The sequence below is a fragment of the Acomys minous genome (genome assembly GCF_964271855.1).
Source record: "Acomys minous genome assembly, chromosome: 10".
Taxonomy (NCBI): domain Eukaryota; kingdom Metazoa; phylum Chordata; class Mammalia; order Rodentia; family Muridae; genus Acomys; species Acomys minous.
This window is the reverse complement of record NC_140491.1, coordinates 82,392,542-82,406,388: the sequence shown is the minus strand read 5'-3', so window position 1 is coordinate 82,406,388 and position 13,847 is coordinate 82,392,542. Positions and strand designations below refer to the sequence as shown.

The following is a 13,847-nucleotide window of genomic DNA, read 5'->3' as shown; positions in this document are numbered from 1 at the left end:
TAGCCATTTTCATTATTTATGAACTATGATTGGCTACAGGTTCCTGATACCATAAAAACTAAGACTTGTAAGGGAGGAACTGTTGATCCAGAATCATTTCTGTTTACTCAAAAAATATTCTACACATATAAGATTGTAACTTACCAACAAAAAGTGGCAGCTGCATTTCCGTTCCCTTCTTAGAAATTGGAGGAATATAAAGAATCCATATTCTTACTTCCAATCAAAGAGCAGAGAATAAGTAGCAGTGGCATGCTCAGCCACAAGTGTCTATACACTCCCCACCCCAAGATTCAGAAGGAAAGAGGGTGGAAAGACTAAACGCCAGATGTCAGGGAGGACCAAATTATCTTCAGGGTATGGCAGGAACACTATACCCACAAGCTCAGAGCAGCTATGGTTTCCTGCATGAAGCCTACACAAGGTCCAGACCATCACCATTATAGCACAGAAAGAGGAGGGCTTCACGAAGCTCCGCCTCTAACAGAGGAGCTCTTGGCATCTGGTGGCTTCTGGGACATGGAGTCAGTTTCTTTAAGAGTGGCCTCCCCTGGTAGATCCAGCCTCAAGAATAAATGGTCAGCACAATTTGAACGACGTAGATTACTAAAAACACAAAACAGAAAAAGGAGAATATGAGGTTCAGTGAGGGTGAGGAAGGAATAGAACTGGGGGGACTTAGGGAAGGAATGGGGGGTGAATAGATCAAAATATATTGTATGAAATCTTAAATAACTAATTCATGCATTATATTGAAATAATAAATAGGGGCTGGAGAAATGACTCAGTGGTTAAGAAGACTGGCTGGTCTTCTAGACCACCCAGATTTGATTCCTAGCACCCGCATAGCAGCTTACAGCAGTACTGAACTCCAGTCCAGAAGATCTAGTACACTCTTCTGGCCTCTATGGGCACAGACACATGCATAGTGGACAGAGTACAGACGGAATACTCATACACATAAAGCACTATGCTTCGCAGAAGAAATGTAACTCTGGTGCCTTAGGCCACTGAGCCATCCCATATCGTGCAATCCAATCTGACATGAAAAAGATGGGGTGGGGAATATTAGGAGTTAAATGTTTAAGCAAGAATAGGAGTAGGTGAAGGGAGGATAAGGAGTAGTTTAACCAAAATCAAATATGTATTTTTAAAACCTTATGGAAACCCACTAATAAATAAACTAATTTTGAAATATAAAGGAAGTTGAACAGAGGGAACCATGCTTGGGTGAACAATCATGTTAACAGAAGACATAGGCTATTAAATAAAAATAATAATAGTACCAGACACAGGGTATTTCTGTACTCATAATGGTCAGGGAGTCACTGACATTTCCAAAACAACTTAAGTTATTTCTATTGTTCTTATTAGCCTACCATAACTGTAAGGTAAGAATCCGTTGCAAAAGACACCACACACTTTGCCTACAAGACATGGAAGTCAAGCTCAAAGCAACTAGAGCACTTCTTAGTTGCCCAGTTAGCATTCATCCATCCAAACGGTGCTACTCAGATTGATAGGGGAGAAAAGACGTTAATGATCCTACCCACTGCTGGACCCTACATGCTACAACACTAGCCTGACAGACAAGATATACCCAAGTGTACGATGGAAGAATGATCCTTATCAGGTAAACAACTGCTTTCTACTCAGAATGGAGTCCAGTTCCACCAGAGAGACTCATGCTTGATGCTTTACACCTAGTCAAATGTCCATGCCTGGGGAAGTCACAGGTCCTAGCGAGGAACCTACGTTGTTACTTTGCTAAATAACTATGTTGTCAAAATACCTTCAGAACATTTATATTCATACCCATAGGCCTGTATTTGCTATGCTCTCAACCTTGACCAGGGAAGCTTCTTTCTGCACTGGGCAGAAGTCAATACAGATACTCATAACCATGCCAAGTGCTGAGAATAGTGGCTTGAGCACTTAGCCCTAGCTTGGAATCTCCATCAACCCACAAGTCTCTACAAGGACTCAGGGACATCTTGTACCAGAAAGAATGAAGAATTTAAGAGGCAGAGAGGGGTAAAATGTTAGGAAATACTGTCTTCTGGACATGAAATGTTTCTTGCAGTCAGAGACTCACATCAGTAGCAGTTACCTGGACAAGACCTTCACAAGGTCAAGCCAGCCAAAAGTACACCACAGAGAGAGGAGGAGTTTACAGGGCCCCAGGGCCTATTAGAAATTACTATATGCAAGGGAGGAAGGCCATTCTTCTCTGTTGGTTGGCCACTGATAGGTTGCCCATGCTCTAGTGGGTGGCCCCATACCTATCCATAAAAGGTCAATACTACATGGACTTAGTAGGTTACTTAAAAAGAAGAAAAAGAAGAAGAAGAAAAAGAGGAGGAGGAGGAAGAAGAGGAGGAGGAAGAGGAGGAGGAGGAGGTGGAGGAGGAGGAGATGGCATGAAGTTGAGAGAAATCTTTAGGGGAGATGGAGGTGGGAAATGAGGGTAGATATGATATTTTATTGTATGCACATGAAATCCTCAATAAATATTTTCTTTTTAAGAAAGCAAATATAAAATGAACCAAAATGACTTCTTAGGGAAAAGGTAATATAAATACAAAAGAAAGCAGTAATAAAGGAATTGGAAACAATAAAGAGAAAAAAAAGCATAAAAAAAGTTAACAGCAAAATGGCAGCAGTCCTTGATTGTCAGTAAAGATTTTAAACATAGGTGAACAATACTTCTCAATTAAAAGATAGAGATTGGCATTAAAAACATATTGTATAACTAAAATTAGAGTCATCTGTTATCAATCAGTAAGTGAAAGCAATTTTTAAAATCCATTTTATTATAAATATTTTAAAGAGTCACTTGACATCAAATTTTTGGCAAAGCCCATCACACAGGGGACACTCGGGTACAGTAAGATTGACATTGTCTCTGGATTGCATCTCAATGGTTATGAATGCTGAACTCCATGTTGATACCTTACCATTTTAAAGTAAAATGTTGCTCCTATAAAATACTGATAAATAGTAGTAATTAGAAATACTGTGAAATGATCTGAGAAACTCTCATTACCTATGAAGAGGCCTGACCAAAGCACATAGGAGAGCCAACAGGAATGGTCTTGAGGTAACTTCTGGTTTTCTATCGTTATCTCAGAAAGCTTATATGATTTTGTTAACGAGCTAGTAACAGAGACTTAATGTCTCTCACAATGTAAACTTGGGAACCTAAGAGTATAGGTTCAATCAGCAATGAAAACCTGCTTGATGTGAACACACCAGGCAGCCAGATGCCTGGCCTCAGAGCTGTGCAGAACTCTGTCTGTGTCTCCTGCAAGGGACAAGATGCTTGGGGACTCAGCTCTGGGGAGAATGTGGCTTCTGGGATGGCAGTGATGAGCACATTAGTATTCCTGGGGCCTCGGGCTCTCCATAGGTACCACTGCAGTGGAACGTATTTCATCTGAAAAGAAATAGCCCCCTGAAGGGCACACATGTGAAATCTAAATACTACTCTTTCTTTTTGAAATTTTAATTTTGGAACTCAATATAGAGTGTAGTGTTACCAGAATAAATGCATCCACCCCAAATCATCTTAAAGTAGCTGGAGAAGCCCCAAAGCATACCGAGTTCTCACAGAGTTCCCTTAGTTATGGAGAGGAAATCATTAGTAACCTAAGACAGAAATAAAGAAATCATCTAATTAATGTATTCAGAGATGAATCTTAATGTCCAATTATTCTCTTGATTTGACACAACCTAGTAACAACATAACATAGGCAGCAACATTGTACTACTTTAGAAAGAGCAGGAAGTAGCCCAGTGGGGGGGCGGTGCTTTTTTATCCTTTTTTTTTCTTTTTTATAACATTTAATAAGAAAATTTCCTACTTACATTTATGTAATTTTAAAGTAAACCAACAGAATTAGCCTGGAAATTGTATTCTGCTAGAAAAATCTGGATTCTGTTGTAATTAAAGCTTACAGATATGATTTAAACAAAGGCCTAGTGTCCAACTCGCTAAATATCAACAAATGATTGCCCTGCCTTTCAGTGTAGCTTCTCAATTCAGCTTATTGATTAATTTAACTGTGTGTTGTTTCCATAGGTTTTAATTGGTCCAATATTAGACAGTGCTTCTGAAGAGCGGGTGAGAAGGTAGAAGAGGGAGACACAAAGGGAGAGGCTAAAGTACCAGGGTTGTGCTGGGAGCCAATCCTTTGTTGCTTGAAGGATGAACGTCAAAGAAGACATTTTTCAATATGCCACTACTTTTCACTAAATACTATGGAGTAACAGAGCTTTTTAAAGGAACCACAGTGAAAATCTGAACCTATTTCTGACCTCCACCCTTCTGCTTTTCTTCCTCAAACATTGTTTAAAGAATTTAAATCCTTCTTTTTAGTTGTTCAAATTCTTCCAAAACTGAAAGGCCATAACACTTAAACGTTATTGATATATCATAGTCATAATTAATACTTGGATGTATTTATGATTATTTAGTCTGATCTCATTCTCCCTCATTAAAACATTATAAAAATCAAATATATATTTGAAGAGTATAGATACACGATGTGATCACCAGAATGACTTTCTTTTTCAAAAACAAATTTACTTCATAGTTATTTTTATATTCAACAAATGTGTCCTGTTCTGGAGGTATGTTTTATTTGCTTTGCTAGGTAATCCTTCCTCATTATATATACTTCTTCTTCAACACTGACAAATACTTCTTTCCCATTGCTTCACTACTCATAGTCAGCCCAGAGCTATTGTTTTAATACTATGATGTTCTACTATGACTACCCACACTATAGTGGTGTGGTTGAAATACTGATGTGTAAGTGAACATCCAATAACATGGCCATCTACCAGCAGTAGTTAGCTGTCAGGAGAATCAAATATCTATAGGAGGCCCTATATTGGACACTGAGAATTAACATCTCACTCCAAGGGATGGATAAGAAACGAATCTGACCTTCAAGAGCAGGAACTCCAGGTGAGAAGATAGAGTGCACAGAGATGGCATGCACATGTCACCTGTCATTAATAATACTGGACCAAAAAACCTTAAATGCAGAAATTCAAAGACTGTAGTCAGGGACTTGTATTTTTCTTTAGAAGGGACAGTATTTGAGCTTTACCTCAGACTTGTGAAAGATTCCATTAGACAACTACAGTATGTATCTGCTGGGATTTTTTCAACAGGAATATTCAGTTATTCTACCCATCAACTGTGTGTTTGTGAAATTATTCTCTCTCCCCAACCTTATTGTCCCTTTACCCGACATATGTGGTCATATGTGGGGTTTTGGGATATTCCAAGAGAGCATTCTTTTTCTGCCTCTTACTTCCAACTTCATTTTGTCATAGAAGAAATATGAGGAAAGGTGAAGTAATTTTATTTTTAAGATCTGTCTTCATATCTGTGCTGCACATTTACAAAACATTTTTGTCTAGTGCATGAGCAATCAGATTTTAAAATAAATGAACAATTTTTCTTCAAGTAGCTTATAACATACAACCATGTTTTAAAGATGATTACTTAATATTCATGAAGAAATGGATGATTAAAGAGGGAGCAAGACTTGCAAATTTTTGAAAATTTTTAATTGAGTCTTTTTTTTTTATTTCACTGGTTGTTGTTTCAGGGATTTTGTTTTGTTTTGTTTTTTGTTTTGCTTTTGTTTTTTCAAGACAGGGCTTCTCTGTGTAGCCTTTGACTCACTCTTTGACTCACAGAGGTCCGCCTGCCTCTGCCTCTGTCTCCCTGAATGCTGGCATTAAAGGAATGTACCACCATGCCAAGCTTGTTTTACTTTTTAAACAGTCTCACATATCCCAGGCTGACCTTGAACTCACTATGTAGCAGAAGATGAATTTGAGCTTCTGATCCTCCTGCTTCTTCTAACTCTGGAGTGCTGCCATCATACCTCCATGCTCACCTTTATTCATTGCTGACTATCAAAACAAAGGCTTCCTGGTTGTTCAGTAAGGGCCAACTGAGCCACATTCTCAGCCCTACTTCATAACCTTTTAATAAGTTATATGTGCTTGGACCTTGACCTATATTCCTAGTCTAGGCTGTAGCCTAAAGAATAAATATTTACAGGACTTGTAAAGCTCCCTATAATGACAACTCCCTAAGAGGACGGTATGCTTTTATTTCTGTAATCTTTTGAGATACAAAGAAAAAGTTTTAGTTGAAAATAATTATTCCTTCTTTGGACTGCACATTCTTGAATATTAAGGGCCCTGTAGTTACGTAGGAAGCCTGTTAGAATCAGAGGGCTTTCTCTTAGCTCAATAACCAAATGTGAACCCAGAAACCCTGTGCTTTTTTCCATGTTCCTATGATACAGACTAGTCTTGTGTAGGGACCTCACTTTGAGAACATCAACATCGATTACACCATGAAAACTTTAAGTCTGGATTGTGTCTGACTCATTTAATACTCTTAGTGTCTACAACATACCACAATCTCAACAAATGTCTATAGGATTGCATGAGACCCACTCATTACATAAATGGTACATCTAAAAAAACTAATTAACACAGATTATTAAATGCCCAACTCAAGTCTTCTTGTTATCCCAACTTATATGGAAATTAATAAATCAAGAAAATATTAAGTAACTGCTGTCCCATTTGCTGAAAATGGAAAAGCTGAACCCTGTGTTGTCATGGATACAGCATTCTATTTTCAGTACTAGTCTGTCCTACTTGTTAATGACTGCTACAGTAACCAATAGGAAAATAACACTTCACTCATCACATTTCATTACATGTAACACCTCATATTAAGCTGAATGGAACAAAAAGAACAAAGCCCTGACTGCCAATTGTTTACAGAATTCTGCCATTTCCCTCTTCCCATAACTTACATAGGACCAATCTTCATGACTAGCTCCCTCTTAATAACAAAGGCAGGATGTTTGCTGATATTTAACCAATAGTTGAGTTTGAAGATACTACTCTCTTTGATTTGGGGTTTTTGTTTCTCCAGTAGATGACTACTATGCAAGAACAACCCTTGCAAGTTCACGGGAAAGGACAGTAGCATGATGAGTCCTAAGCACTAGAACTTTGAGATTGTAGCATCTCCATAGGTGAACACAGAAACTGTTTAGCCTGAATGAGATTCTTTGTAGTTTGCTACTGATGACAGTCACAAGGAGATAATTGTGACCATCACTCTAATCTGGAATCTTGGTACATTACTTCCAAGGAAAGTTAAGCTGTGAAGGCAGTGACTATAATCAAGTTTAAGGCGCGCGCGGGGGGGGGGGGGGGGGGCAGGGGGAGGGGAGATGGGGGGAGAAATTACAAACAAACAGCTTAGGCTCCAAAAGAAAAGTGAAGTGTAATTAAGTACGTTTTATGATGCACGCATCTGAGTAAAAGATCAAGGAAACACTGGAAACTATGGTATTATTTCAAAGTCAAGGGAAATAAGTGGGGAAAGAGAAAAGGACAGATAAGTCAGAGGGACTGAAAAAAAAATCTCAGATAGGATATAAAAGACTGGAAACAGATGTTTATATTAAACTGCCAATGGAGTGATGAAACCCTACAGATTGTGGTACCAATTTAACTAGAAAAAGCCATGGCGAGCAGACAGTTCTGAGTCGGAGCCCTATTTTCTACCAGCCTACCAGAAGAGGTGGCTGCTCCTGCTACTGCTAATGATGAATACCATATGCTAGCAAGAGACATAGCCAGTGTTCTCTGCTGTTTTGGTTACAGAAGATACGTGTAATTTTCTTTATCTGTTAGAAAATTAGTGCAACTTTGAAATAACTACATGCAGAAAGCATAGAGGGGACCATATTGCTTCTCATTCAAAAAGTCAAGTGTGAGTCATTAAACAATTTTTTTCATTCCAATTCAATAACTCAGTTAAAGTGGCTTTACTGTGATTTACCCATGGTATTGCTCTAAGCCCTGGTTGATTTTATTCTTTTGGTAGAGAGAACGCCAACAACAAGAACAACAAAAATTATGCATGTAGTAAATACCGTGCTATTTAAAAAGCAAAACTGCTTGCTGCCTGCAGTTGCCTAAGTGAGCACATCAGTTCTGTGTGAGCATGTTAGTTTACTGTCTCAGCACTGGCACTGTCCATGCCATGGGTTTATAGCCACTCATTTTGTTCAATACCTTAAAAAGTTAATGACTGAGCTTTATTTTTTAATCATTTTTGTTTTGTTTTTAAATTATTCCTTGGCAGCTTGGGTGTTCTTATTTGTTTGTTGTTTTTATTAAAAGAATTTTGGGGTCAAAATAAACAAATAGCCAAATAAAAAGAAAATGAAAGAGCCACTAAGAGAAATGGAGCACAAACTCTTTGTTTTCTTTCTGAAACTAGCTGTAACCATTATAATTCTGAGGTAAACCCTAGTTAATCTGACCAATTCAGCAGGAGAGACTTAAAAAAGAAAAGAAAGCCCCGACAAATGAACCGATTGCTTATCAATGTCATGTAGATATGGCTGAAATGTACTTTTGTTTCTTTCTCCCTGCCCCAGTCTCATTAAAATATGGAGAGTACAAAGGGAGAGCCACAGAATAAAAATATTTTGGTAGTCCTCATTAAAAAGAGTTTAAGTACCCTGGATTTTATTTTATTGCATGGTAATAAAATTCAGCCAGCAGAGATATGTCCAATCTGGCACTCCAAGACAGAAACCTATGCAGAGTTCACTCCTAACCAAGGAGATTTGACCCAGGCTTACCCAAGGAAGCCTATCGCCCCAGAAAAGCCATCTGTACTACTTAAACTACTACTTTATTTTTAATGGCCTCTGCCTTACTCTGAAGACTTTTATGCAACCCTGACCAGAAGAAAGAAGAGGGGAAAAGAGTTCTGACAGAACGCTAGCCTCTTCAAACAAACATTATCAGATAAACTTTTAATACGACATGCTTATCAATTAGGTTTTGTTGTAAAAGATGAAAGAAAAAAGGAAGAAGAGGGCAAATGCAACAAATACAGCCAAGATAACTGAGAGAAGGCAGGAAGACAAGGCAAAAGACGTGCTGCGACAGAAAGGCTCTGCTGCTGGCTGGCACCTGCCACTCCATTTTGTCTTAAGGCCCTTAACTAAGGCTCAACGCTTTGTAGTCTTCTGGATCCCTGATAGTGACAGTGAACATCTATTCCTTGGCAGCATTCCCAACTTGTCCGTTGGGCCAAATTTAATCCACCTGTGCCCCTGCTTTTAGTGTGACACTTCCCTGCAGGGCAAGCCTTACCCTGCAACTCTGTAACAGGCCTGTATGTGAGCAACCCTCCTCGTCTCCCAGTGAGCTTGCTCACATTCACTCCCTTGGGAGTCAGGAGTCCCCACTGAAATTCATACCAACGCCTTTGCCTTCACAGCTGAGGAGAACAGTCACTCTCTCTGGCAATTGTTACAAATGATCCTTGAGCTCCCCTGAGACCAACTTGCTGAGGAAAGCTCTCGGTCACTGGGCTCTGTGTCCACCCCCACCCCAGGCCCACTCTGCTATCCAGCTCAGGTTCCAAGAATTCACAATGAGCAAGAGTGCAGAAAGAAATTAGAATTGTAGACATGCCAAAGGTGTCCCTTGGAGCAGTGTGTATATTGTGTTGTCATGTAAAAGAGCCCTTGAAAGATAAAGGAGCTAAGTCCAATTATATTACTGGTTCCATGTTCAACTGAAGCCGTCTAACACCAGACTTCCAAAGATATCACAGTGCCTGCAATAATGAATTCACCTCTTACTTCCAAAAAAGACACTGGAAAATTAATTCCCAGTGCTAAGACAAATTTGGCAGCAGAACAGACACATTACAATTTTCCAAGTTACCTGGCAATCATTTTGAAATGTTATCTTGTGTAAAATGGTCCTCTTGTGTCTTCCACACAGACACAGACTGTCTGATGCCTGGGTTTTATTTTTTCACTAAGTTAAAGAAGGCATATCCATTTTGATTCTGCCATAAAAGCATAGCAGTTATCTGTCAGAAACATTTACACAAATGTCTAAATATAATTTCACATAACAATACTAATTTTAATTACGAGTAAGCAAAATCCAATTAAAATTAAACCTTATAAATAAATACATTGGAGATAAAGTTTGTTGTTATTGCATGATTGTTATTATAGGTTATAATGAGAAATACCAACAAAATAATGTAATCTCATCCAGGACTGCAATGGATCAGCATACTTTAAGTAAAATGCAAATTCCTGGATTTATATATCAGAACATAGAAGTGACCATTTAAATGACATCAAAATATCAGTCTTTGTAAGAGTACTTACTGAGCATGTGCAAGCACACATGCTAAAATTGTAACCCTAGGACCACAGGAAGCTAACAATCTAACTCTGTGATACGGAGGTATTGACAACTGAGAAGACACATAAAATGTCCAGAGTTTGAAATGCTGGGTGTGGCCAAGAGGAACTTTCTGCCATCTACACCTGTTCTGCTTATTACTATTTTTAAGAACCTAGGCTTCAGGATGCACAAATCCACACAGGTCCACTCTTCACGCTGGGCTCTCTTTAAGTTACACCAATTTACCATCCCAAGAAGGGATATTTGAATGAATATTTTAACAGGAGAGAGAAGAGAAGTGGCTAGAGAGAGAGAGAGAAAGGGACAAGGAGAGAGGAGAAAGGAAGAAAGGAAGAGAGAGGGACAGAAAGGGAGAGAGTGGGGGAGGGAGGGTGAGAGATGAGCCAGCCACAGCTGGCTACTCTTTCTTTTGGCAAAACCAAGCAGTGCCCATTACCCTTCTCTGTATGGCAACACAAACTGCTTTATTTGAAAAGTCACTCATCTCTGTGATAGCAGTGGACACATTTTCACCAACAGAGCAGTTCAGGAGGAAAAAAAATTACATTATTAGCTAATTTTCATTTTATGAATTAGAAAATTTTTTCTCTGCACAGACAGAAATTTCAAACCCCTCCAGAAATGGAAGTGTGCCCATGGACTGATGACTAAGATCAAGTTTCCAGTGTGCTAATAACCTGCTCCAGTGAAAACATATTTTTAATTTGCTTTGAGGGTTATTTATTTTTTTATTATTATGCTAAGGGTTTATAATTTAATGTCAAACATAATTTTGCACGAATTATGTGAGTGTACTCTGATGCGGTAGATAAGCCTGTGTGCCTGCTTGGCATGGTCTCAGACGACGTTTTTGAGAAAATGGATCACCATTTGGCAGGTTGCCAGTCCATAAACTGCTCAGTAGAACATTGAAAGGAAAAAGTTGCAAGGAATTTTCATGTTCTGCAAAAGGAAAGAATGGAAAAGAGAAAATCACTAGGAAATACTAGAAAAAAAAAAGAATTGCACTCATGGTTTTCTACTAGATGTAAGATAAATTGGCAAACCTAATTAAAAAATTAGAAAATTTCCAATTAGAAATTACAAAGTCATATTTATTATAAGTCACTAGCCAGCTAAGTGGAACAATGTTTTAAGCAAGAATATTTGTTTAAAATACATATTAGTCACCATTGTGTCTCCAAGCTTTATGACTGGTTTGGTAAACATTCAGAGGCATCTACAGTGGGCCAACCATTATGCAATGAATGAGAGACACAAAAATGAAATCTTACCGTGGCTACTCTCTAGGTGCTCTCTCTAACAGAAGAGGCAGTCATAGAACATCCTGCCAGTGCAATGCACTAATGCAGTTATGCATGAGGTACTTTGGAACAGATAGGAAGAGCATTTGGCAAGGATTTGTGCAAGAGGTGAAAGGTCATAAAATGTCTCCAAGATGGGACTGGGTAATAGACTTAGTGCTACAAATAGAAAGTTAGAGAACCAAAGGGTTGCCTGGGCCAAATAAATGGTTATTTTATTTATCTCTTCTCATGTTTGATTAACAATAAATATAACTGCTGTATGGCATTAAGTCACTGTCACATGTTTTAGCTAACCTAGTTCTCACACTAGCCCTTGTGGTTTAAGGATGAGAGGCTTGACCACCTCTCTTTGTACATAAAGACAGTGATGCCCAGATAGCTCTATAGCCAGCCTGGGGCACTCAGGTAACAAATGCTTTATAACCAAGCCAGGACTGAAGACAACTGACTGACCACTCTGGGATCATGCACTCCTCCACCACCTTGCTTACTTATCTTGTCACTAACATAATAAGAGTAAAGTGCTTAATTAGAATCACATGAAACATCATTATAGACTTTGCACCAAAGCAAAAAAAAAAATGAGAATGTTATCAACTGAACATAATCAATAGCAACAGAAATGCATTTGTTGACTCTACATTCCAAATCAAAGTATGGGAGAAAATATGCCCTAGTTGTTCAAAGGCAATAATTTTTGAAATGATACCAAAAAGCAAATAGCCGTATCAATGAGTAGGCAAACCCAGCTAAAGAAGCACTTCTCAAAAGAAAATGTACACGTGACCAATAAGTAAATTTTTAGATTAATGGTTGATAGAGGACAGGCCACTGATGTCGCCAGCTCTTGGCAGGTAATTCAGGGTGTATGAGTAGGCAAGCGGAGGCAGACAATGAGGTGTAAGCCAGTAAGCTTTCTCTGCTCCTCCATGGCTTCTGATTCAGTTCTTCCTCCACACTCCTGCCTTGAACAGAAACTCTGTGAAAGACTAGGAGCTGTCAGATGAAGTGCTTTTGGTCAGTGTTTTATCACAACAGTGAAAAGTAGACCAGGACATTGAACTTCAGTATGCTGCAGCTGTACTGCTCCTTGGCATACACTTGAAATAGTACAAAGCAACATGCAGTGGAAAAACCTGTATCCTTATGTTCAACATAGCACTGTTCACAATAGCCAAGTTGTAGAATTAATCTCAGTACCCACCAATAGGTGAATTGATAAAGAAATTGTTGTATATATACAAGAAGTATTACTTAGCCACAAAAGGAAATAAGGTCAGGTTACTTACAGAAAACTGAACGGTATGTGTCATGATGTTAAGTGAAATAAGCCATGTAGATACAGAAAGGAAAACATTTCATGACTAACCCATGTTATAAAACTAAATTAGAAGCAAGCAAACAAAACACCATAAAACTATAAGGGGAATAATTTGGGAAAATAAAGGAATCATGGAAGAAAAAAACATGGCAAAAGCCAGGGTAATTGTGGGTGAGTCTGTTCAAAATAAGTGATAAGCATGAACAATAAACTTCTTCATTCTGAATAATGAATTTAATAATAAGTGTTCCATTAAAAATAGTCATACAGGGAGTGACTGGAGAGATAGCTCGGTGGCTAATAATACTTGCTGCTCCTGGAGAGAACTCAGATTTCGTTCTCAGAACCACGCGGTAGCTCACAACCACCTTTATCTCCAGCTCCATGCTGTGTTCTGGCCTCTGTGGACCCCAGGCATGTATGTGGTGCACCTAGAGACATGAAAGCAAACATTCATACACACAAATAACAACATAAATGTACTTTTAAAAAATCCTACGGAACTTATAGCAGGGTTTATTTGTGGAATAAAGTTCCAGAGCTTTTGCATCCAAGATGACCACGCAGAAACATAACAACAGAAACAGCTGAGAGTTTACATCTTGACACACAGACAGGAAGCAGAGAAAACAAACTGGGGGGTGTTGTGTGGCTTCTGAAGCCTCAAAGCCTGCCCTCAGCCAGCTTTCTTAGAGCAAAACTATACCTCTTAAGCCTCTCTAAACATAACAATAACTGGAACCAAATATTCACATGCCCACGACTTATGGGGGAGATCTCATGCAAACCATCACAGAAGCCAATGAGTTAAGACGCATTAAAATGCATCAGAAGTTAGGTCCCCACACCTATAGCACAGACATTATAGTGAATTAAGGACTTTACCACATCAGACTAGTCTAGAATAACAC

At 38.7% G+C, this 13,847-nt stretch overlaps 1 long non-coding RNA gene across 1 annotated transcript; it reads right to left on the bottom strand.

Annotated features, from left to right (window-relative positions):
- Window positions 1–219: 219 nt before the first annotated feature.
- Window positions 220–11,230, bottom strand: LOC311606688. The gene is made up of 3 exons (XR_014782400.1): window positions 11,176–11,230; window positions 9,808–9,934; window positions 220–606 (listed from the first exon to the last, which is right to left on the bottom strand). It is a non-coding gene; the product is annotated as an uncharacterized lncRNA (long non-coding RNA).
- Between the last annotated feature and the right edge of the window lie 2,617 nt (window positions 11,231–13,847).